Source organism: Trichosurus vulpecula, chromosome 9 (assembly GCF_011100635.1).
Source record: "Trichosurus vulpecula isolate mTriVul1 chromosome 9, mTriVul1.pri, whole genome shotgun sequence".
Taxonomy (NCBI): domain Eukaryota; kingdom Metazoa; phylum Chordata; class Mammalia; order Diprotodontia; family Phalangeridae; genus Trichosurus; species Trichosurus vulpecula.
This window is the reverse complement of record NC_050581.1, coordinates 93719633-93744360: the sequence shown is the minus strand read 5'-3', so window position 1 is coordinate 93744360 and position 24728 is coordinate 93719633. Positions and strand designations below refer to the sequence as shown.

At 37.3% G+C, this 24728-nt stretch overlaps 1 pseudogene; it reads right to left on the bottom strand.

The window, feature by feature from the left end:
- LOC118832184 lies at window positions 1-872 on the bottom strand (annotated as a pseudogene).
- Window positions 873-24728: the final 23856 nt, after the last annotated feature.

Below are 24728 nucleotides of genomic sequence, written 5' to 3'. Positions count from 1 at the left end.
TTACAAACAGAAAAACAAAAATCTATAGAAACCCTCCAGTTCAAATCCCAACCCAAACTTACGATCTCCTTCATGGAAGTTTTTTTTTTCCTATCATTTAAAGCTGAGAGCACCACCTTTACATCTGATCAAAGTGTCTGAGAACAACCATGTCTAATGAAGCTGTCATTATTCACGGTACCAGATAGAAAATGTTTTTTATCCAACTTGTACTTAGAAGCAATGCAAAAAATGTATGTTGTCACTGCCAGCTCTCCAAATAAGATTTATAGAAATTTCAATCTTCTCATTAACCTTTTCGTGTATTAACTCTCTAAATTCAAAGCTGATATTCACACATGTGTAGCTGTTAGTGAGTAGCTTTATAACCCAGGGCAAAATTATTCTGAAACAGTTTGGATATGGCCAAGTCAAAACTCACCCAATAGCGAGAAAACCAACCTCCATAAACTAATATAGCTCCGTCAAAGAGGGTCAGTCCAGAGAAATCAATGTCAACACTTCCCTCAACACTGAAACAGTCCAATTTCTAGGAGGCCCACTCTTCTTTCCTATTTTTGGTACAAATATGGTTTCAAGAGTCACCTTCAGACCAATAGCCAGTTTATTTTCCATGCTGATTTCTCTCCCCAGGGTATTGTCTCTGTTCCATTTTTGAATGAAGATAAGTCCATAGTCACCAATCTTGTACTTGTTTTCCAAATTACCACAAACTTTATGTGTGTCAGTATATGAATGAAGAGAAGTGGAAAATTCCATTCCACTCAAGACTTGGTTGTAAGATACATTTTAACTATACCAAACCTATAACATTTATTGAAGACATTTTTAGTAGCTTTTCCTAGGTCACAGTAAGTTGGTGTGTTACACATTTCTTCATGAACTCTTGTGTTGGAAGGGTCTACAACACAGACAGTAGCCAAAGGAACAGGGCAGCCTCTTTCTTTTTAATTTTTGAAAGTTTGGATATGATTTTCTCAAGACTAACAGTAAATAATTTCACTCACCTTTTTCATGTGTACTTTAGCCCTTGCCAAACCCACCATTTCTATAATTAGAACCATGGTTCAGAAACTCAAATCTCATTCTCAGACAGGTACTATCTTTCAAAATATGTTTACTTTCTGAACTTGACTTTCCCTTATGATGACTCACCCTTCAATTGGCAACAAACAAGAAAACACCAAATATTTCTCTAAGGTGTTCCATTTCTTCCTTGACTTTTTACTACCTAACGTTTTTTCTAGATAATTTTTGGTGTTCCTTTTTTGTATCTTTATGAATCAACAGAAGTGGCTATAATATGGCAAATTCAATATGGAAAGTATTGTAAGGATCCTTCTCCTTGATAAATGCACTTGGAAAACAGGGAACCTCTGTTCATTCAACTCTTGTGATCATTATAGAACACAGACCTATATTCAACAGTTGGGAACAATGGCAGTGGTTGTTCCAGGTATACAAAAGCCCAATGATAAAGAAAGGGAAAAGAAGTGGAACATTCAGGGGCAAAATGTGTGGAAGATAGTGATAAGAGATATTGATGTAAAGTTGTGCTGGATTTTGAATGATCCTGAACACCAGGCTAAGAAGTTCAAAACTTTATGGGTAATAGTATTCCACTGAAGATTTTTAAACAAAGAAGAATTATATAAAAATTTAATTGGCTGGCAGGAGTATGAAGGATGATTTAGAGTGGAGAAAGAATGGAGGTGGGAAAATAAACATAGTAGAGGCTATTATAATTGTCCAAGAGAGTTTTAATTAAGATCTGCACCAGAGTGGTAACACAGAGTATAGAGAAAGGGGTTTGGAGCAGAATCACAAGGAGCAAGTATCTTCTCTTACTCCCAGCAGGGGACCTGTGTTGAGAGAATGGTGGGACAGAACATTTTCTATTGCATTTCAATGTGATAAAAGTTGTCACTGTCATCCCAAATTCTGATTTTGCAAGCATTTCTTTTGCTTTAAGAATATGTATATATACATGTGCATGTATATGTACATATATACATGTGCATGTATATATACATATATACATACATATATTACAAACAATTGTTAGTTTTCATAATATGATTCAATCATTATAACACTCTTTTTGGTACATTGACTTGAATAGATATCTATGGATTGGCCTGGCAACCTAACTGATACCATCATTTCTGTAGGAAAACATGTTCTAACTACAAATTAACTTTCATAAGATAACCTGTTTATAAATTGTGGATTGTCTGCACTTTGTATTTGAAGATAAAGAATAAATTTCAAGAAATGTTGAAAAAGTTTAAGTAGAAAATTTTTGTATTGCTCATTCTGTGAGGACAGCAAATGATTGTTTTAAAATAATCATAATTGGGGGGCACAGCTTAGATGGCAGATGGAAACCAGGGACTTGCCTGAAGCTCTCCCCCAGATCCTTCCAAACACCTATGAAAAATGACTCTGAACAAATTCTAGAACTGAAGAACCCACGAAATAGCAGAGGGAAGCAGAGCTCCAGCCCAGGACAGCCTGGATGGTTGCTGGGTGAGGTCTATCACATGGAGCTGGGAGCGGAGCAGAGCAGAGCCCAGTGAGGGCTGTGCCTGAACCAACCAGACAGGGAGCCAGGCAAAATTGTAGCGCCCTGAATCAGTGAGCTGTGGCAGTTACCAGACTTCTCAACCCACAAACACCAAAGACAACAGAGAAGTCTAGTGGGAAAAGCTGCTGGGAGAGAGTGAAAGGAGGTCAAGGTTGGCCACCACCCTGGGGGCCACAGTGGAGATGGTGCAGCTCTGAGGCTGCTTCCAGAGCTACAGCTGCAGTTGCTTCCAGCCCTAGGCCCACCACCATAGGTGGGAGGGATTAAGTGGAGGATCACAGAGGGAGTACAGAGCCTGCTTGGATCTGACTCACGATCCCAGTTGGCAGTTCTTGGGGAGGAGGAGTGCTGGTATGGCAGAGCTTGCTGTGTAGAAATAGCTGTGAAAACAGCAGTGCAGCCCCTCAAGCTTGGAAAAAAGTACTCTCTGCTCTACAAGCAATCATACCCCAATAAAAACCTCAAGGGTCAAGTAGTTGGCTGGGAACATAAACAGGGAGCGAAAATGGTTTCAGATTCAGACTCAGACTTTGGAATCTTTTTTTGGTGACAAAGAAGACCAAAACATACAGCCAGAAGAAGTTAACAAAGTCAAAGAGCCTACATCAAAAGCCTCCAAGAAAAACATGAACTGGTCTCAGGTAGGTCATGGAAGAGCTCAAAAAGTATTTGGCAAAGCAAGTAAGAGAAGCAGAGGAAAAATTTGGGAAGAGAAATGAGAGTGATATGAGAAAACCATGAAAAACAAGTTGATGACTTACTAAAACAGACCACAAAAAATACTGAAGAAAATAACACCTTAAAAAATAGACTAACTCAAATGGCAAAAGAGCTCCAAAAAGCCAATGAGGAGAAGAATGCCTTGAAAGGCAGAATTACCCAAATGGAAAAGGAGGTCCAAAATACCACTGAAGAAAATACTACTTTAAAAATTAGATTGGAGCAAGTGGAAGCTAGTGACTTTACAAGAAACGAAGATATTATAAAACAGAACCAAAGGAATTAAAAAAATGGAAGACGATGTGAAATATCTCATTGGAAAAGCCACTGACTTGGAAAATAGATCGAAGAGAGATAATTTAAAAAATTATTGGACTACTTGAAAGCCTTGATCAAAAAAAAGAGCCTAGATATCATCTTTCAAGAAATTATCAAGGAAAATTGCCCTGATATCCTAGAGACAGAGGGTAAAATAGAAATTGAAAGAATCCACCTATCACCTCCTCAAAAAGATCCCCAAAAGAAAACTCCTAGGAATATTGTAGCCAGACTCCAGAGCTCCCAGATCAAGGAGAAAATACTGCAAACAGCCAGAAAGAAACAATTGGAGTATTGTGGAAACACAATCAGGATAATACAAGATCTACCAGCTTCCACATTAAGGGATCATAGGACTTGGAATATGATATTCAGGAGATCAATGGAGTTCGGATTAAAACCAAGAATCACCTATCCAGCAAAACTGAGTACAATGCTCCTAGGCAAAATATGGATTTTCAATAAAATAGATGACTTTCAAACTTTCTCAGTGAAAAGACCAGAGTTGGATAGAAAATTGGACTTTCAAACACAAGAATCAAGAGAAGCATGCAAAGGTAAACAAGAAAGAGAAATCATAAGGAACTTGCTAAGGCAGAACAGTTTTGTTTACATTCCTACATGGAAAGATGATGTGTATAATTCATGAGACCTCAGTATTAGGGTAGCTGAAGGGAATATAAATACATACATACATACATATCTATGTACATATATGCATATAAACACATGTATATATGTGTATATACATATGTATATATGTGTGTGTATATATATACAAATATATATTTATATGCATGTATATACATGCATATATATATATACACACATATATATGAACAGAGGGCACAGGGTGAGTTGAATATGAAGGGATGATAGCTAAAAAAATAAAATCAAATTAAGGTATGAGAGAGGAATATATTGAAAGAAGGAGAAAGGGAGAGCTAGAAAGGGGTAAATTTTCTCGCATAAAAGTGGCAAGAAAAAGCAGTTTGTTGGAATGGAAGAGGGGGTAGGTTAGGGGGAATGAGTGAATCTTGCTCTCATCAGATTCAACTTGAGGAGGGAATAACATACACACTCAAATGGGTACCTTACCCCACAGGAAAGAAGGAGGAAGGAGATAAAAAAGGCGAGATGATAGAAGGGAGGGCAGATAAGGGGAGGAGGTAACCCAAAACAAACACTTTCAAAAAGCTACAGGGTCAAGGGAGAGGACAGGAAGGAGCAAAATATACTTAGTCTTTAACAACATGAGTATTGTGGAAATGTTTTACATAATGATACACATGTGGCCTATGTTGAATTGCTTGCCTTCTTAGGGAGGGTGGGTGGGGAGGGAAGAGGGGAGAGAATTTGGAACTCAAAATTTTAAAAGCAGATGTTCAAAAAAAAGTTGTTTTTACATGCAACTGGGAAATAAGATATACAGGTAATCATAGAATTCTATCTTGCCCTACAAAAAGTAAGGGAAAAGGGGAGGGTGGGGAGTGGGGTGACAGAAGGGAGGGCTGACTGGAGAATGGGACAACCAGAATATATGCCATCTTGGAGTGAGGGGGAGGGTAGAGATAGGGAGAAAATTTATAATTCAAAATCTTGTGGAAATCAATGCTGAAAACTAAAACTATTAAATAAAAAAGAATGTTAAAGATAAAAAAATAAAAAATAAATTAAAATAATTAAAAAATCATAATTTCTTTTATATAGACTTAGGGATCTGAGCAGGCTAGATTAGCAGGATAGAAAATAAAAAGGAAGGAATCTAGTATTGTTTAAAATTGGAAGCAGGTTTATATGAGCTCTCTAATATCTTTCCAGTAGATTTTCATCTAATTTAATAAGCCAACATTTTCAACTCAAAGTAAGAGGCAGACTTTTACAACTATGACCTAAAGCAGTGTTATTTGACAGATAGAAAATTAAACTTGGATCCAGCAAGACTCTAGGAAGGTTCTAATTCCACTAACTGGTTCTGTGACCATGGACACTAATGATTCAATTAAGCTGTGGCTCCATTTCCTTATCTGTAAAATGGTGATGATGGCTGTGACATTTGACTTATATGGCTGTTGGGAGGAGCCACTAAGATAATACGCAATGAAGCTTTTTTGATTATCTTAAAATACATTATTAATGTCAGCTACTGTCATTATTTTGAATGTAATAGTCTTGGCTGATCAATACTTCTAGGCCTCTATCTAACTTTGTTCTCTATATATTTCACTTTAACATATAACATATGTGTTTCTGCATAACTTTCTTCAATGAAATGTCTGAAAAAGATCTAGAGCAGAGCAATTTTAAGTGTCGTGCTTCATGACATCACAATAGTTAGTCAATTCAAACCTTTCAGTAGGGAAAGTAAGTCAACCTTGTTACTCAGTGTCATGTCAATTTTTTTTTTAACTGACTATATAGTGTATTCAATTCTCAACCAGCTATGCTGGTGTTACAGAGATAGCAAAACACTCCCAATCATTTTAAGCTACCAGGCCTAGGCATTTTAGTCCTCACTAATGAATTTATCTCTCTGAAAACTTCTTGCTGTGCTTTTACTGTCATTATGACAAGTTTTAGTTGGGTTGACTCAACATATACACAATTGTAAAGGTATGAATTAAAAGAGAACTGAGGCTCCTTTTTTGGCACATCTCTCTTATGATATTTCTTGTTTCTCCCTTGGCAATCATATCCATTCCCACAGAATTTCAATAATCACTTATGCTCAGATAACCTTCAAAATTGTTTGTTCGACCTCAATCTGTCCCTAGAGCTCCCATCCTGCATTTGCTTCCTACATGTCCTACTAGCACTTTAGATTCAACATATAAAAAAGCTGAACTCATAACCCTCCTGCCTTTTTCCTGCAAAGCTATTCCTCCTTCAAACTTTGTTTTCTTTTTCTTTTAAAGGCACCAATCAGCCTTCCAAGAACTCAGGTTTGAAACTCTAGGATGTCTAAGGATCTTAGCAGGCTACAAGAGGGATCCAAATCTAATAAGATTAAATTTTATAAATACAACTAGAAAATTTCACACGGATTCAATGAAACAACTAGAAAATTTCAAGATGGGAGAAGTATGTTTATATAGCAGTCCATATAGAAAAATTGGATGCAAAGTTTTTTGTCTGTATATTCAATATGGGTCAACAGCATAACATTGAAGCTATGAAAGGTAATGTGATCTTGGGCTACTTTGAGAAATTTAACTTCCAAGAATTAGGAAATACTAGTATCAATTTACTTTTCCCAGGTCAAATCACATCTGTACAACTGTATGCAGTTCTGAGCACCTCCTTATTGAAGGAACATAAATGAATTGGGAAGCATCCAGAGAAGGGTTACTTGGATGGTAAAGGGCCAATAGTCTATGGATTTAATAGATTATTTGAAAAAACAACTGGGCATATTTACCTTGGAACAAAAAATGGGTGCAAGTATGGTGGCAGTGATTGTTTTTAAAAGTATTTGAAAGTGAAAACTATATTAAACTTGCTCTTTTTGGCCCTAGTAGGCAGAATTAGGAGATGGAGGTTAAGAAGAGGTAAGTTTAGGCTAACCTGCCAAATGATTAGAGTGGATTGGATTGTTTTCTTTTTTAACCAAAAATCAATAAGTGTTTTCTTTCCTGACTTTCACCTTCCCCATCTTTTGAGTTAGTGAATGAATAAGCATTTTCTTTCCTGCCTTTCACCTTCCCCATCCTTTGAGTTAGTGAATGGGTTACCACTTATCAGAGTTCTTCAAGTAAATGCTTGAATGACCACTAAACAAATAAATTGTAGGGGAATTTCTTTTTCAAGTATGATGTGACTGGATGACTACTGTGGTCCTTTTGAACTCTGAAATTTCATGATTCTATGATTTTAGATTCTTCTCTCACCTTATCCTTAACTATCAATCATTTGACAAATTCTATAAATTTTAGATTCACAATATTTCATCACCCACATGGCTACCAACATATTCAGACACTCATTACCTGTTGCCTGGGCAACTGAAATAAACTCCTTACTTTCCTCCCTACTTCCAGGCTTACTTCTTTCCAGGTTCCCTTTAGTCCTGTCCTCTCCCCAGCAAAAAAACAAAACAATAGAAACAAACAAAAAATTGTGCCCCTAGAAAGCTATTCTAAGATCAAGGCATTTTGCCTGATCTCCACATTTAAATAGCTTTTCTTCTTTCAAGGCTTGGTTCAAGTGTTACCTCCTCCATATTGCATTTCCAGAGCACCTCAGCTATAAGTGCTCTCTCTTTCCTCAAAAGTTCTTAGAGTTTTTGGTCTGGATCTTTCCTCTCTGGATAATCACATTTTATTTTTATTGCACTTATTTGTATCCATGTCATATCTTTGTGTTAGGTTAGCATCCTGATGTCAAGTCAAGTCAGTAAGCATTTATTCACACTATGTGTGAATAACTATGCTTAGCACTGGAGATACAAAGAGAGGCAAAAATATTCCCTCCCTTCAAGGAACTCACAATTTAATGGGGAAGACAATATGTAAAAAAACTATGTTCAAAGAAGATCTCTCTCTCTCTCTCTTTCTTTCTCTGTCTCTCTTTGTGTGTATATAGAAACACTTATATTGCTATATAAGTATGTGTGTATATACAAATACACATGCATATATGCACATATGCATATATGTACATGTATACATACATATACAGATACACACACAACATAATGCATGCAAGCAGACTTGTGTGTGTGTGTGTGTGTGTGTGTGTGTGTGTGTGTGTGTTGGGTGTATTTAGCTGACATTTGAAGGAAGCTAGGGAAATCTGGAGGGATAGTTGAGGAAGGATAGAATTCTAGCCATGGTAGACAGTTAGTGAAAATGCATGGGGTTGGAGGATTTGAAGAAGATGGCAGAGTAGGTCAGAAAATTCCAAGCTCTTGAGATTTTCCACCACAAAAAAGATGAAACAGTGCCTCAGGGTGAACACAGAGTGGTAAAAATAAATAAAAGTAGGGGCAGAACAAGGGTCCTCCTGGGATAATTAGAGAAGAGCTAAAGTCCCAGGATGAAGTTTGGTACCTGAGAAGAGTAAACACTTCCAGGTTAGGTCCTAAATCTACTTAAACAACAAGAGACAAGTTCTGGGATTAGCTGGGTTGGGAGGCTGCCTCTACCCTAGACACAGGAACTTTCCCCTGCCCTCCCACAGTGAGAGGTGTTGGGTATCTGAGCTGGGGAGGATAGAAGGAACCTCTACTGAGAAGGAATGTCAGAATCAGCTATGCTGCAGAGATGTGGCAGGGATAGAAGGAACCAGCACACACCAGGTGAGTGCAGAAGCAGTGGGGTGGGGATGCCAATGGCTATGGGCACTTACAGGAGGCTGGAGGTCTTCGTTCCAGCTCCAGGACAGATGGGAGAACTGAAGGAGGATTTGACAACAGAGGCACCATCCCCCATGATCTAGGACTAGAGGTGATTTTTAAAAATTAGGCTATTATAAATAAAAAAATGCATAGGCAAAGGAGAAAGAAGTTGTAACAATGCTGCCTGCAGCTGCTGTGGAAGTATAAGGCCAATAACACCAGCACACAGAAGGTTCTTCTACCACAGGTTCTTTGATCTGCTATTCTAAGGAAAGCAGTTTTAAGGGGTTTACAATCTCACTTTAATTAAACATACATATATCATTCTTTTAGTTCGGGGGAAAAAGTCAGCACCTTAAACTTCAGAGAAAACACAAACAGAAACTATAAGCAGAAATTATATAAACAGCAAATGAGCAGACAGGGCTTTTAGCTGTCTGTCCATAGCAATACATACATGGTTTCCAGAGAGAGAAGCACCAATATCTGGGTTTTCAAAGCCAAGGGGCTCCTTAGTGACTACCCAGAGTCTTGTCTGGCAAAATCACATGAACACTCTTCCAATGAGTGAGCCCCAAAGCAAAATACTAACCTCAGTGTATATATACATTTCTTCAGGGTTAGAGGGCTTCACAACCATGTGACTGAAACTCAGGTGACTTAGGCTTTCTTGCAACTTAAGCAGGTCATCAAAGACTCTTGATTCAATCAAAGACAAGACTCTATGAAAGGAACCTGATTGCCTTAGTGCTGAGAAGCATTCCAAAAGAAAAAAAAAAACCACAAAATGACCCACTTTGCTTGCCATTACAGAAGCCAAACATAAGATACAAAAAGTAACATCAGATGGTAAACTGACCAAATAGAATTCATAGAACTTAAAAAAGACTTCAAAAACAAATGAGAGAGATTGAGGAAAAATGAAAAAAAAAATTAAAAAATATCAAGAAAAACAAGAAGATTATAAAAAGAAAGTCAACCAGTTAGAAATGCAGAACTTAAGGAAGAAAATGACTCCTTGAAAATCAGAATTTGGCAAAGGAAAGCCAGCAAAGTTATGAGAGATCAAGAAATAATAAAACAAAATATAAAGAATGAAAAAAATAGTAGAGAATGTGAGACATTTCATAAGAAAAACTGATCTGGAGAACAGATCAAGAAGAAAAAATATAATAATAATCAGACTACCTAAAAGCTATGACCAAAAAAAGAATTATGATACAATAATACAAGAAATAATTAAAGAAAATTGTTCTGAAGCATTAGAACAAGAGGGGAAAGTGGAAATAGGAAAAAATCCACCAATCACTACCTGAAAGAGATCCTATGAGGAAAACCAATAGGTATATTAGAGTTAGATTCAAAAACCCCGAGCTCAAGGATGAAGTATTATAAGCAACAAGAAAAAAATCAATTTAAATATGGCAGGATCAAAATCAGAATCACACAAGACCTAGTAGTGGCAACACTAAAAGACCTCTTGGAACACTATATATCGAAGAGCAAAAGAACTAGGGTTCTGGCAGAAAATATCATACCCGGAAAGCTAAGCATAATCCTGAATGAAAAAAAAATGGACATTTAATGAACTGTTAGACGGTCAGGACTTTGTTAAAAAAAAATGAACTTAATAGAAGATTTGACATAGAGCCAAGAGAAATATAAGGTACACACCAAAGACAAGGGACTCAAAAGGACAGATTGTTTGCTTCTTACGTATATAAAATGTAAAACATATGCCTAAGATTGTTATTAGTTCTTGAGTAGTTTGTAAGAAAGATTGGGGTAGACCTAAGTATGACATGACTTTAAAAAGTAGACATTCTTAGGAATAGCTAAAAAGAGTAATTATTTTATACAAATGGTGTGCAACAGGAAGAACTTACACAGAGGGGGACAAGGACTGTTAGTTCTGGAAGCCTACTTTCATCCACAATGAATTCAAGAGGCAACAATACTTATATATCTAGGAGGGTAGAAAAGTCTTCTAAATTCAGAAAGAAATAAAATGCTGAGGAGATAAGGGTGGGGGGGGAGGAAGGATAAGAGAGGGATCTCTAGAAGGGAGGGTGAGGGAATAGGTTATAGGAGGGGTATAGAAGGGTGTTTAGATTAATAGTAATGGGAGGATAAGGGAGGGATCCTTGGAAGGGGGTTAAGTTAAGTAATGGTAGCAGGTAGAAGTAAAGTAGAGGAGTTAGGAGGGATAGGAAATTAAGAGATACAAACATAAAAAAAGATCAGAAGTAGAATTTGTCAGGGAAAGTATATATCTATATATGTATGTCAATATGTATGTGTGTGTATATATGTATACGTGCATCTATATATATACACATAAATATATCTATGTTTAGCTGTAGCCTTCGGGGGGGGGGGAGTGGAAAAAGAACAAAGTAAAAAGTACACAGCAGAGAATAAAAGAAAACTAACAATGAAGAGAAGAAAAAATGGACAGCTCTAAACATAACACATAGTATTTATCATACAGGCTTTCTGGAAAAGGAAATTGAATCCTCTCATGTTCTGTTGTGCACATGAAATACTTCTTTTTCTGTTTTATTTCCTATTTAATTTTCAATATTTAAATTTATAATATGTTTCTTTTTCTTTTCTTATTGTATATTTGTTTCAGTAATAAAAAAAGAAATTGCATGGTGTTGGAGCATCTAATTGGAAGGAGAGCAAGGAAGCTGGCGTCATTGAATCACAGAGGATAGTAAAATATAAGATGATTCTAAAAGTAGGAAGGGGATAGGACATGAAGGATTTCAAAAATAAAACGTAAGGTTTTATATTTAATCCTATAGTTAATAGGAAGCCACTATTTTTATTGAAGGGGTGGTGGTGGTAGTGGAATAACATATTCTGAATGTGCTTTAAGGAAATAGCTTTGATAGCTGACTAGGGGGGATGGGAGTGAGGAAGAGACTTGTGTCAGGGAGGCCAACTAGAATGCTATTGCAATAGTCCTGGCTTGAGGTTCAGGGGCATCTGTACCAGAGTGGTAACTGTGTCAGAAGAGAAAAGGGGATACTGGTAATGGATATTGGATTATGCAGGGTGGGCATGAGTGTCAAGGATGACACCTAGATTGTAAACCTGACTAGTCATCCAGTTTGTGGGTACTTTTAATAATAATTTCAATAATAATTGGGAAGTTAGGATGAATGGAGGATTTAGGGATGGAGTGGGGAAGACACTAAGTTCAAATTTAGACATGTTGTGTTTGAGATATCTATGGGATATCTACTTTGATATACCTAAAAGTCAGATGGAGACATAAAACTAGAGGTCACCAAAGAGAGTAAGGCTGGGAAAAAATAAGGTCACAATCATCCACATAGTGATAATAACTGATTTCATGGAAGTTGATGAGATAACCAGGCAAAATAATATAGAGGGAGAACCTTGTGGGACACCTACTTTTATTGGGTGAATTGCATAAAAGAGACTGAAAAGGGATGGTTAGGCAGGTATGAAGAGAACCAGGAGAAAGTATCATCATGAAAACATAGAGAGGAGCGAGTTTCTAGGAGAAGAAGGTAATTGCTAATTTCAAAGCTTACAGAGAGGTCTAGAAGAATGAGGAGTGAAAAAAGGACATTTGATATGTGATAGTCAACAACTTTGCAGAGAGCAATTTTAATTGAATGATGAAGTTGGAAGCAAGACTGCAGAGAAGTAAGGAGAGAGTGAGAGGAAAGGAGGCATTGATTGTTGACAGCTTTGTGAACAAGATTAACTACAAAAGGTGCGGAAAACATAAGACAATATGTAGCAGGAATAGATGAATAAATTGAAGGCTTTTAAGCATGTGGGTGACCTAGAGGTTTTCGTAGGTGTCAGAAAAGCAGTCAGTAGATAGAGATTAGAGAATAGTCAGAGAATAGGATGCTAAAGGGGCCAATATGCTACAGAATAAATAAGATTATTTATGCATACAGATTATTTGACAAAGAGAAGGACCACCTCTTCATGTGAAACAAGGTTGAAGAAGGAAATATGATATATGAGTGAAAGTGAAGGTCCTTAGCTTATGGTTTGGGGGTAGAGAGAGCCATGAGACAGTTAAGGAGATACAAAAAAAGTTTGCAAAAGCCATTATGATTAGTGGGATTTGTTGTCCTTCATTCTTGAAGAGGACCAAAATGGCATCGCTATGCTAAAGTCAAGTTTCAATGTGCCCCACTGGGGCTGATCAGAACAATATGAGCTTGGAATGCTATACCACAGTTTGGGCAAAAATAGTCCATGTGAACATTTTAGGTGGGTACTCTAAATTTGTGCATCCTGCTTTTCCTTCGAGAAGTTTCAATTCTTTTTTACTCATAGAGTACAGCACCTTCTTTGATAGGACTCACCATGCTGAGTGGTCCTGTGGCAGTGTCTTCCATGTCACATAATCAATTCCAATGTTCTTGAGAGAGAATTTGAGAATGTTCTTGTATCGCTCTTTCTGACCACCATGTGAATGCTCGCCCTGTGTGAATTCTCCATAAAATAGTCTTTTTGGTAAGCATTAAGTTTTGCATTTGAACAACATGGCCAGCCCATCAGAGTTGTGCTCTCTGAAGCAGGGTTTGAATGCTTGGCAGTTTAGTTCAAGAAAGGACCTCAATGTCTGGTATCTTATCCTTCCAGGTGATCTTCCAAATCTTCCTAAGACAATTCAAATGAAAGCAATTCAGTTTCCTGGCATGGCACTGGTAGACTGTCCAGGTTTCACAGTCGTACAGCAATGAGGTCAGCACAACGGCTCTGTAGACCTTCAGTTTGGTAATCAGTCTAAGACCCCTTCTCTCTCATACTTTCCTTTGGAGCCTACCAAATACTGAGCTAGCTCTGGCAATGCACGCATCAACCTCATTATCAATGTGTATGTCCCTGGAAAGTACACTACCAAGATAAGTGAATTTATCCACAACATGCAAAACTTCTCCATTTGCTATAACTGATGGTTCCATGTATGGATGTTGTGGTGGTGGCTGATGGAACATCTGTGTTTTCTTGGTGTTAATCGTTAGGCCAAAATAAGCACAAGCAACAGAGAATTGATCCATACTTTGTTGCATCTCAGCTTCAGAGGCTGCATTGAGTGCACAATCATCTGCAAACAGAAAATCATGCAGCCACACTCCCTCCACTTTGGTATTGGCTTGTAACCTTTCCAAGTTGAAGAATTTACCCTCACTATGGTAGCTGATCTCGATTCCATTTTCACCCTCATTGAAAGTATTTGACTACATGGCTGAAAACATCATGCTGAAAAGAATGGGAGCAAGGAGACAGCCTTGTTTTACTCCATTGGTGACTGGGAAGGCACAAGAGCATTGTGCATTATCTAGCACCCAGGCAAGCATGACATCATGAAATGACATAGAATGTTGATGAACTTCTCTGGGCATCCAAATTTTGACATAATTTTCCATAAGCCCTCATGACCAACAGTATCAAAGGCCTTGGTCAGATCTACAAACATGTACAGACCTCTGTTCTGCTCCTGGTATTTCTCCTGGAGTTGTCTGGCAGCAAACACCACAGCGACTGTTCTTCAGTCCTTTCTGAAGCTACACTGGTTCTCAGGTAGATGACCATCTTCTAGGTGAAAGATTAGCCTATTAAGGAAGACTCAAGCAAGAATTTTGCCAGCAATGACTGAGAGACACCACAGTGATTGTTACAGGACAATCTATTTCCTGTACCTTTATAGAGATGGACAATGGAGGCATACTTGAACTGGGGAATAACCTTCTCTTGCCGTATGACCTAGAAAATTTCAGTCATCTTTTGTATGAGGAATGGACCCCCTACCTTGCAAATCTCAGCTGGAGTAGAATCAGCACCAGGTGTTTTGCCACATGAAAGGAGCTTAAGAGCATTCAAAACCTCTTCTTCAGTTGCAGCTTCAGCTAGGGAGGTATTGACTATTTACCTCAATATAAGGTAAATAGTCAATGGCCTCACCATTGATTGATCATGGTCTGCTGAGAACACTATGGAAGTGTTCAGCCCACGCTTCTAGGATCATGTCCTCATTATTAATCGATGTGGCCCATAAATAGCCTTCAGAGCATCATAAAAGCATTTCAGATTATTACTATCAGCATAAAACTGAATTTCATCTGTCTTCTCACTGAGCTAAGAAACCTGCATCTCTCTAAGCTTTGCTTGTACCTTACTTTTGATTGAATTAAATGCCTTCTTAGAGGCAGATGAACTCTCCTGCTGGTAAACCTTGTAGAGTTCTTGTTTTTCATTTGGCAGCTTCTGAGTTTCCCCATAATTTTCATCAAACCAGTCTTGGTGTTTGTGAGTGTTCTAACCCAGATGAGCAAATGCAGTGCTATACACCAAATCTCTGAAAGCTGGCCACTCCTTTTCTGCTCCACTGTTGCCAACTATATGTTGGCTCAACTTTCCCCCCAAGTTAGCAGCAAATTGTTCTTGCTCAGAGAAGAGCTCTAATTTGTTGACATTTATTATTCTGGTAGTCATTTTACTTTGGAGGTTCCTCTTTTGTTGAATTTGGATATTTAGCCTAGAAAGGATAAGTCTGTGATCAGTCCAGCACTCTGCATCACCCATTGCCTTCATTACTCTCACACCCTGTCTGTCTCTTCTCCTTTTAATCACATAGTCTATTAAATGCCAGTGTTTGCTGTGAGGGAGCATCCATGAAGTTTTATTACATTTAGGTAAACAGAAGACAGTGTTGGTGATGAGAAGGTCACGAGATGGACAAATTTCGCATACTAAATGACCATTATTTTTGCTGTTTCCAACTCCATTCCTGCCTAGGACTCCTTGCCAAGAGAGAGACTTCCTGACTCAGCCTATTCTAGCATTAAAGTCACCCAGAATCATAAGCTTGTCCTCTTTTGGCACATTGATGATAAAGGTCTCCAGGTCTTCATAAAATTTTTCTTTGACCTCATCAGGGTTCATCATGGTGGGAGCATAGGCACTGGTGATGGTGGCATGATGTTTTCCTGCAAATGGCAATCGCATTGCCATGAGCCTGTCCTTTACTCCTTTGGCAGGCATACAAGCTTGTTGACAAGGATAATTTTTATTGCAAAATGCACATCAGGTTCATCATGCTCCCCTTCACTGCAGCCACTCCAGAAAAATGTGTATCTAGCTCCAATTTCAGTAAGCTGGCCTCTATTTGCTAGTCTTGTTTCACTCAGGGCTGCTATTTGGATGAGATACCTGCTGAGTTCTCTTGCAACAAAAGCTGTTCATCTTTCAGGTCTATTGGATTATGTGTTGTCTATAAGTGTGCACACATTCCATGTGCCCATGGTTAGTGGAATCATCTTTACAGATGTTTCTGTATATTTTTTTGTGTTTTTACCTCAGAGTGAGATTCCCCACCTGCCGTGGTAACCAGGCCAGAGTTGGGTGAGCAGACAATTTTTAGGACACCTTTTCTAACCCCTTCCTCAAACCAGGAGGGGATTAGTGAGATCTTTAAAAGGCTGCTCAGACACCCATGGGGCTGCCAAATCCCACTGCTCCTTCCAATGAGAAATGACATTATGGCCTTGGCCTCCTGTGTGCAAGATTGTGACTACAACTCTCGGTGTATCTGCACCTGCTGCTTTGTCACTTGCCTGTCGCCATAGGGCTTTGAAATAGGTATGATGGTAAAATGGTATGGGTTATGTCTTTTGATCCCTGGGTAAATTAGATTTAAGTGAGGTGGAGTTATATGAAGTCATGAGCCTGACTCCCTCCACCAGAGTCATCACAGTCCAGTGGCAAGACAGAATCAAGATGACTGGTGATGGCTCAAGATGCAGTGAATTACCTTGAAGCTCTACATGCTCCACAGTGCCTGCTTCAGCTGCCTTCATGGCCATTGGAACAAATTATACTCATCTGCCCATGCCACCAGGGGAAGTCTTCACGTGCTTGAGGTAGACACCTCCCTAACTCAACAACGGGTTTGAGACCCCTTGGTTACCCTCAACCTGGTTTAGCCCATCTGCTGAAATATTTTACTGGGGTGTGGCTGCTGTGCATGCTAAAGCGTCTTGGACCCACAGGTGGGAGTTGGATGGAACAGGTGGATATCAAAGATGGAAAGCAGCCCTGAAAAGGACTTGGCAGCCATCACACCAGAGGTACCAGTCCTCCGTGAACACATCCTACAACCCCAATTTAGTGGGATAGTGAATCAATAAAGGAGATGTACTTTTTTCTCCTAACATTTATAGGCTACTTGAAGGTTTACAAAGTGTTTTACAAATATTATCTCATTTATGGTAATATGAATTGTCTCAGAATTCCCTTCTCTCAGTGGAAGTCCAGTCGAAATTATGTATCATTAATTTGTACTGGACCTAGCGATCATGACTTTGTGATTTTTCTTCAGTTTTGTTCTGCAGCATGTGAATTGGAGGAAAGGACATATATAGTGGGAGTAATCCAAGATGCGTTTTGCAGGGTAAAATAAGCGATAATATAGCTACTGCTGTGGGTGTTCAGACAGTGGTTAGGTTATAACTGTGATGAGGGAACAGGAACAAATATTTCAGACATGGGGGCAGAGAGAGGAATTTTACCACTTGCACAATAAAGACAGAAAGTGCAATGTAAAAAGGTTGGTGGGTAAGAGTGGATTGGTTGTGTTGGAGTCTAGCTTCATGATTGACTGTCTTTTTTTCTATCCTTTGGTTGGTTGATCACACATGCTGTTAGTTTAGGCTGTGGTCTCACTGTAACAAGGTTGATGTCCTGCACATGGCCCTGCCTTCCATTTGGAAACTGACGATGTGTTGGATACTGATCGACTTAGAATTAAGAAGACAAGTTCAAATCCTTTGTCATTTACTGTCTGTGTGACTAAAGGAAATCACTTGACTCAGGATAATTTCTACGGTTTAAATGCTAAGTGGTAGATGAGTTGCACTCATGAAATCACAGATCTTTAAGATATTCCCAGTATCTATCACAGTCCTTTGCACTTAGGAGATGCTTAATACTTGCTTGTTGAACTGAGTTTTAATAAATAAAATTTTACAAGCAATAAGGAAAATCCATAGTACTTAGAAGTCTAACTATAGTGAATCCTTTTGTATTTCTTAGAATCACTTCTAAATTTTCTATTTTGGAAATCTGATTTTCATACATCTGAAGGCCTCAGGGCCTTTTATTGTTAACCCTACTAGACAAGGCCTAGTACAATTCAATTCAACAAGTATTTATTATGTGTGTGCTGTGTGCAATTTAAAATTTAAAAGACAATGTGGTGGCGGGCAGAGAGCCATACACTTATTTTGGGGTCAAGGTAAATTGGATACAAGTCCTACCTCTGACCGATGCTGCTCGTGTAACCATAGGCAAGTCAGTTAGCTTCTACATGCCCTGGGAATTTTCTGATATTATAGCTTGCTGAACAATTGCAGATTTCCATTGGTAAAGGGAATTTCCTCTTTTGATACTTCCCATACCAATAAAATCAGAGGTCCATGCCAAAAATATATGGGGCATTATACTAGGCACTGGAGATAAAAAGGAAGCAAATTAAACAGTCTCTGCCTTCAAGGCACTTGGAAAACAATCTGTAAGCAATTAGCAAATACAACCCATGTGAAAAGTAAATGCAAGTTACCAGATGAAAATATAAGACAAAATAAATAAAGGTCAAGAAAAATATTATTTTAAGGGCCCTTATTTTATGCTATCATCTTTTCCCCCTTAATCCCCGTACCCTTTATTCCTAACTTTGAAAGCCCCATTGCAACCCAGTCCAATAAGAAAGAAAATATAGAAGGATTACTGGATACTAAGTGGCTTTAGTGATATGAAGAGAACTTGGGAATCAGCCTAATGGAGGATGAAGTACACAGGATGCTGTGTAGCTGGGAGAGGGAATGAAAGGCAAGTGGCACAAATAATGAAGTGTCTCTCACAATTATTTGTTTTCTCAATCTCTTGGGATTTATTTTCCTAGCTTATCCTTTTAGATAGATGATGAGACATGTTAGCAAAATGCTTTGAGCTCTTTGAGGGGAAAAAAAGATCACATGCATTTAAATTATAATCTCTTTATCAAAATGAATGATTCTGATTAGAATGGTTAATGTTGCTCTGGGCAAACTAGCTCCCTCCACCACAGAAGTTAAGAATCAAAAATTATTTTTTTTCTGAATTGTTTCTTTTTGACCAAAAGTTATACATGAATTGAAATGATTTCTTCTTTACCAGTTGTATATTTGGAGACACAGGAGTGGAAAGCCATATTATAAAGTAACATTTTAGGCTAGAGGAATAAAAACAGGGATGACCTTCCAAATAATTCCATGGTTGACTGGGTGAAGAAAAAAAAACCTAGAAAATGTCCTGAGGTTATATGCTCTTGGGTGATGTTAAGGCTTTCTGACCTGCTGAGAGTAAGACAGATGAGTGCCATGGGGACTCATTGCCCAGCTCAGTGAGCAGGCCAGAGAATGACTTCAGGGCCTGCTTCCAGGGAAAGACAGCAACCCATTATTTGGAACATTTATTTCTGAGCATTTTCTTTCCTCTAGTCTTTACATGAAAAAGTCACAACACGAATAGATTTTTGGAATGTGTACATGGTCCTTAGCATCAAATATATCTAGAGCTATATTGATATCTATATCTATATTTGTGTATACACATATGTAGAAATGTTTATTGATCAATGTACAAGATAACAAAGATAGATAAAATCATTTTGCAGTTAAGTGAATGCACTGGCAAATGGTGCAAAGTCTATAGATTTTATGAAAACATATCCAAGGTAACTACAGCCATAGACAGAATGACAAGGATGACATGTACAGATTTTACTTATTCTACTAGGTCTCTCTATTACTTTTATTTTTCAAGCAATAAGTGTTTTTATTAGTCTGTCCCTTCTACTACTTCCTCCCCCTATTGAGAAAATTTAAAATGAAAAAACCCTGAATATATATATATATATATATATATATATATATATAATATATATATAATAATATATACAATTCAGCAAAACAGATTCCCATATTAGCCATGTCTTGAAAATGTGTGACTCTTTTGGAATTTTAAGTTCATTATGTCTCTGTCAAGAAGCAAAGTGGCATTCTTTTTTATTTATGGTTTATCATTTGTGTTATCAGAATAATAAAGTCTTTCAAAGCTGTTTTTCTCTATAATATTTAAATTGTTTCCTATTTTTTCTCATTGGGCTTTAAATTAGTTCATAGAAGTATTATCCTGCTCAGAATTTCTTATGGTACAATAATATTCTATTACATTCCAATACTGCAATTTGCTTAGCATTTCTCCAATAGGCCACCCTCTTAGTTTCCAATTTTTGTTTATCCCCAAAACAGCCAGAAGTATTTTTGTGCATAGAGATACTTTCCTCTTTCTTTGATATCTTTGTGCTATAGGTCTAATATACCTGGATCAAAGGGTATAAACAGTTTGGTAACTTACTGGATGTAGTTTCAATTTGAATTCCACTAGATTTGTCTCCACTAGAAGTGCAAAAGTGTGTCTTTTTTCCCATGACTCCACGATTTGTAATTTTCCTCTTTTGTCATCTTTGCCATTCTTATAGGAGGGATATATAATTTCAAAGTAGTTATAGTTCAAATTTTTCTATTAGTGACTACGTTTTATATTACTATTGATAGTGTTGAATACTGTGTTTTCCTTTCCTTCAATCATTTCTCTGTTGGGGAATGGCTCTTAATCTATTAGATTTGAATCAGTTGTATATCTTGGAAATAATATCTTTGCCAGAGAACCTTGTTGCAAAGATTTACCTCCAAGTATTCATTTCTTTTCTCATTTTCACCATACTAGTTTTTTTAATGCAGAACTTGAATTTTATACAACCCCATTTATTCATTTTATCTTATGTCGTCCTATCACTTGTTCAATCAGGAACTTTTTCTGAAAGATAATTTCTTCTATGCTCCTCAAATTTAGTTTGGAAATGACCTTTTGTATCTAGGTCATGTATCCATTTGGAGCTTATCTTTGTGCATGGTATGAGATGTTGATCTTTCTATAAGACTGCTATCCAGTTTTTCCAGTAGTTTTTGTCAAATAGTCCTTCCTCTGGTAATTGAGTTCTTTACTGTTTATTAGACAAAATACTATTTAAAAAAATTTGTCTTGGATTTTATTTTTATGCTACGTTTCTAGTCTGCTCCACTGATAAACCTCTTTTTTCTTAACAACTACCAACGTTTTCAAATGATTACTGATTTGTAGTAGACAGGAATATTTCCTTCCTCTATTTTTCTTTTTATGATTTTTGACCTGTTGTTTATATGAACTTTGTTCCTATTTTTAGAAGTTCTATGAAATTTGCAAGGATTTTGGTAAATAAATTAATTTATGTAGTATTGTCATTTTCATTATGTTGGCTTAACTTATCTATGAGTGACAAATGATTCTCCAAATATTTAGGTCTATATTTCTGCAAAGAGTATCTTATAGTTAGATTGACATAGTGCTTATGTGAGTATTGGTAGATAAAATTCCAAGTGTTTTATAGTTTCTATAATTGTTTTTGATTGGAATTTCTCTTTTTAGCAGTTGTTTTTGTGTTCTGTGATTATAAAAAGGGATACTGACAATTAATGTGGATTTATGTCCTACAACCTTGCTGAACTTATTAATTTTTCAATTAATTTTTGATTGACTATCCAGAATTTTCTAAATATAATATGCATAAAGAATAGTTTTGAATTCTCTTTACCAATTTTTCCACTTTATTTTCTTTTATTATTGAGATAGCTAGCATATCAAATAGTATGTTAAATGTTACCTATGATAGTGGACATCAGTGATTTACGCTATATTTTGTTGGAAAAGCTTCTGACTTTTCTCCATTACATATATTTGTTCTTGGTTAGATAAATATTATTTTCTAAATTAATTAAAGGTCCACTTATTGCTAGAATTTGTCAGATTTTAATGGAAATAAATGTTGGATTTTGTTAAAAGTCTTTTTAGCAGCTCTTGGTATAATCATATGCTACTGGAACCACTGAGTTTCTTGTTAATTATTTGGTCTGGTGAGAATTCTACATTTTTGCTGAAGTTGGTATGTTGGAGCCAATCAGCCTCTGTTCAAGAGGCCATCTTCCTCCTTTTATTCATAATTTTTGATTGATTAGTGTTATTCCAGGCTGATTGTGGATCACATTTTGCTCTGTGATGATGATTCAATTGTAGAACATGTTATTTATTGCTGGAATTACGTGGGACTTTGACCTCTGTATTTGGGATATGGGTATTTATTGTCTTTCAGTCCATGAAGGTAGCTCATTACCAATTTTTAATTCTAGCCATGGCTTGCTAAATATGCTATGAGGTAAACATTTGAAGCATACAGTGAAGTGTTGCATAATTTCTACCCTTTTATTTGACTAATCTCCATTCTGCAATAAATCCAAGCCCTTTAAGGCTAACATTTCTGTAATTTCTCTAGTGATTATCTAGTTCTGAATTATCATCAAAACTTATCCCTTTCTGCAAATAAATACATGACTTAAAATTTGTTTAATGATTTTTCCCTAACATATCACTGGTTGAGTTAATACAAATGCTGCCTGGTAAGGCCTTTGGATTCAATTCTTGGGTCTTAGGCTTTCCAAATTCTCTATCTATAAGTAAACAATTTTAAGTTACATTCAACAAATCCAATGGTATTTGCCTGTTATTGTTATTTATTCTCATAACTTAAGCCATGTTTGTTTGTATTTCTGTAGGGTTTTCTCTATTTGTAATATACTCTAGGAATCAATGAATTTATCCATCAATAAACATTTATTAAGTGCCTACTATGTTCCAGGCACTGTGCTAAGTGCTTGGGATACAAAAAGAGGAAAAGGAGTGCCTGTCTTGAAGGAACTCATATTTTTATAGGTGAGAAAACAACAACAACAAAAACAAATATATAAAACCTGTTTATTTACAGGACAATTAGGAAATAACATGGGGAAGCACTAAAATGGAGAGGAATTGGGGAAGACTTCCTGAGGAAGATGACATTTTAGTTGGGACTTAATAGAATCCAGGGAAACCAGTAGGAAGAGATGAGGAGGATGATAATTGCAGGTATGGGGGACAGTCAGAAAAAAAATCTTCAGAACCAAGAGATAGAATGTCTTGTTCAGATATGCGGAGTTTAGGCCGAACAAAGATGGTGGAGTAAAAGCAGGCACTTGCTTGAGCTCCCCCCAAATCCCTCCAAATACCTAGAAAATGACTCTAAACAAATTCTATAGCTACAGAACCCACAAAATGACAGAGCGAAAGAAATCTCTAGCCTGAGACAACCTAGAAGATCCACAAGAAAGGTCTATCATGCCAGGCTGGGAGTGGAAGGCAGTTTAGCAAGCTGGCACAGACTTGGCCAGAGGAGACCTCAGGACACTGAATTACCAGTAGCTGTGGCACTTTCCAGACTTCTCAAGCCACAAATGCTGAAGACAACAGAGAAGGTCAGTGGGAAAACTCTGTCAGAAATGAATGAGAGAGGCGTGTGGTCTGGCCCCAGCCCCACAGCTGCTGCTTCTAGATTTCCAGGCCCACAGGCAGTGGGGAAATCAAGTGGCTGATCAGAGGGAGATTGCAGGGATCTCTTTGCTGGCACCGAGGCAGGATTCTACTGTTTTCACCTGCTTGGATCTGGGTCACAGGCCTTGATGGCAGTCCTGGGGTAAGGAGGAGTGCTGGTATTAGCAGAGCTTGTGGTGGCTGTGGGGAGAATCCTCTTCATAGTTCCAAGGCAGAAAAAAGAGCTTGAGATCACTCATAGACCAAAGCACAGGCCAGGAGAGGAGTAAACATCTCTCCTTTGATCATGCCACCTTAGAAGAACTAAAAATTTACAGATGGCTAGAAGTATCTCTGAAAACAGCTGTGCAAAACTCTGAAACTCGGGACAGAGTCTTCTCCACTCTGGAAGTGGAGTCCTACCTTGACAAAGAGCACAAAAATCAAATAATTGGTTGGGGAAATGAGCAAACAGTGTAAAAAACTTCAGACTATAGAATCTTACTTTGGTGACAAAGAAGATCAAAACATATAACCAGAAGAAGACAACAAAGTCAAAACTCCTACATCTGAAGTCTCCAAGAAATATATGAATTGGTCACAGGCCAAGGAAGAGCTCAAGAAGGAGTTTGAAAATTGTGTAAGAGAAGTATAGACAAGTGGCATTTAAAACATCTACTAGACATCTAATTCAAGGTGTCTGAAAGGCAGTTGGAGACTTAAGTTTGGAGATCAACAGAGAATTTTTATGAATGTTCTTCCTCTTTTTTTCTTCAAGGAGGTGTTAATCTTTCTATTGTTGCCTCAGGGTTCCTATGTTTTATATCTTGAATATTTTTTGTTAGAGTAGTCTCTAAACCTATTATAAAACATTCGATAATTGTAAAATTGTGCATTAAGATTGCTACTTAGTAGGTATTAATTAATATAAACATGTTCTTCCTACTCAGTTTTGATTTTAGGATGCTAGTAAGTCTTTTAGTATAGTCAATTGTAGCTTTTCCATCAACAACCTGATGCTTAATGTGTCTTTCTTAGGGGATACCAAAGTATTTACAGGTGTTGCTTTCACCCTCTGGTTCAATGTGAATTCTGGCTTCAAGTTCAAAGCTTTCCATATTTTCATTGGTTTACATTTAAAATTTCATGTTGGTTTATTCTAAATAATATTTTATTATCATTGAAGTATTCCATGAGGTGAAGAAGTTAGATGTCACCATATCATAT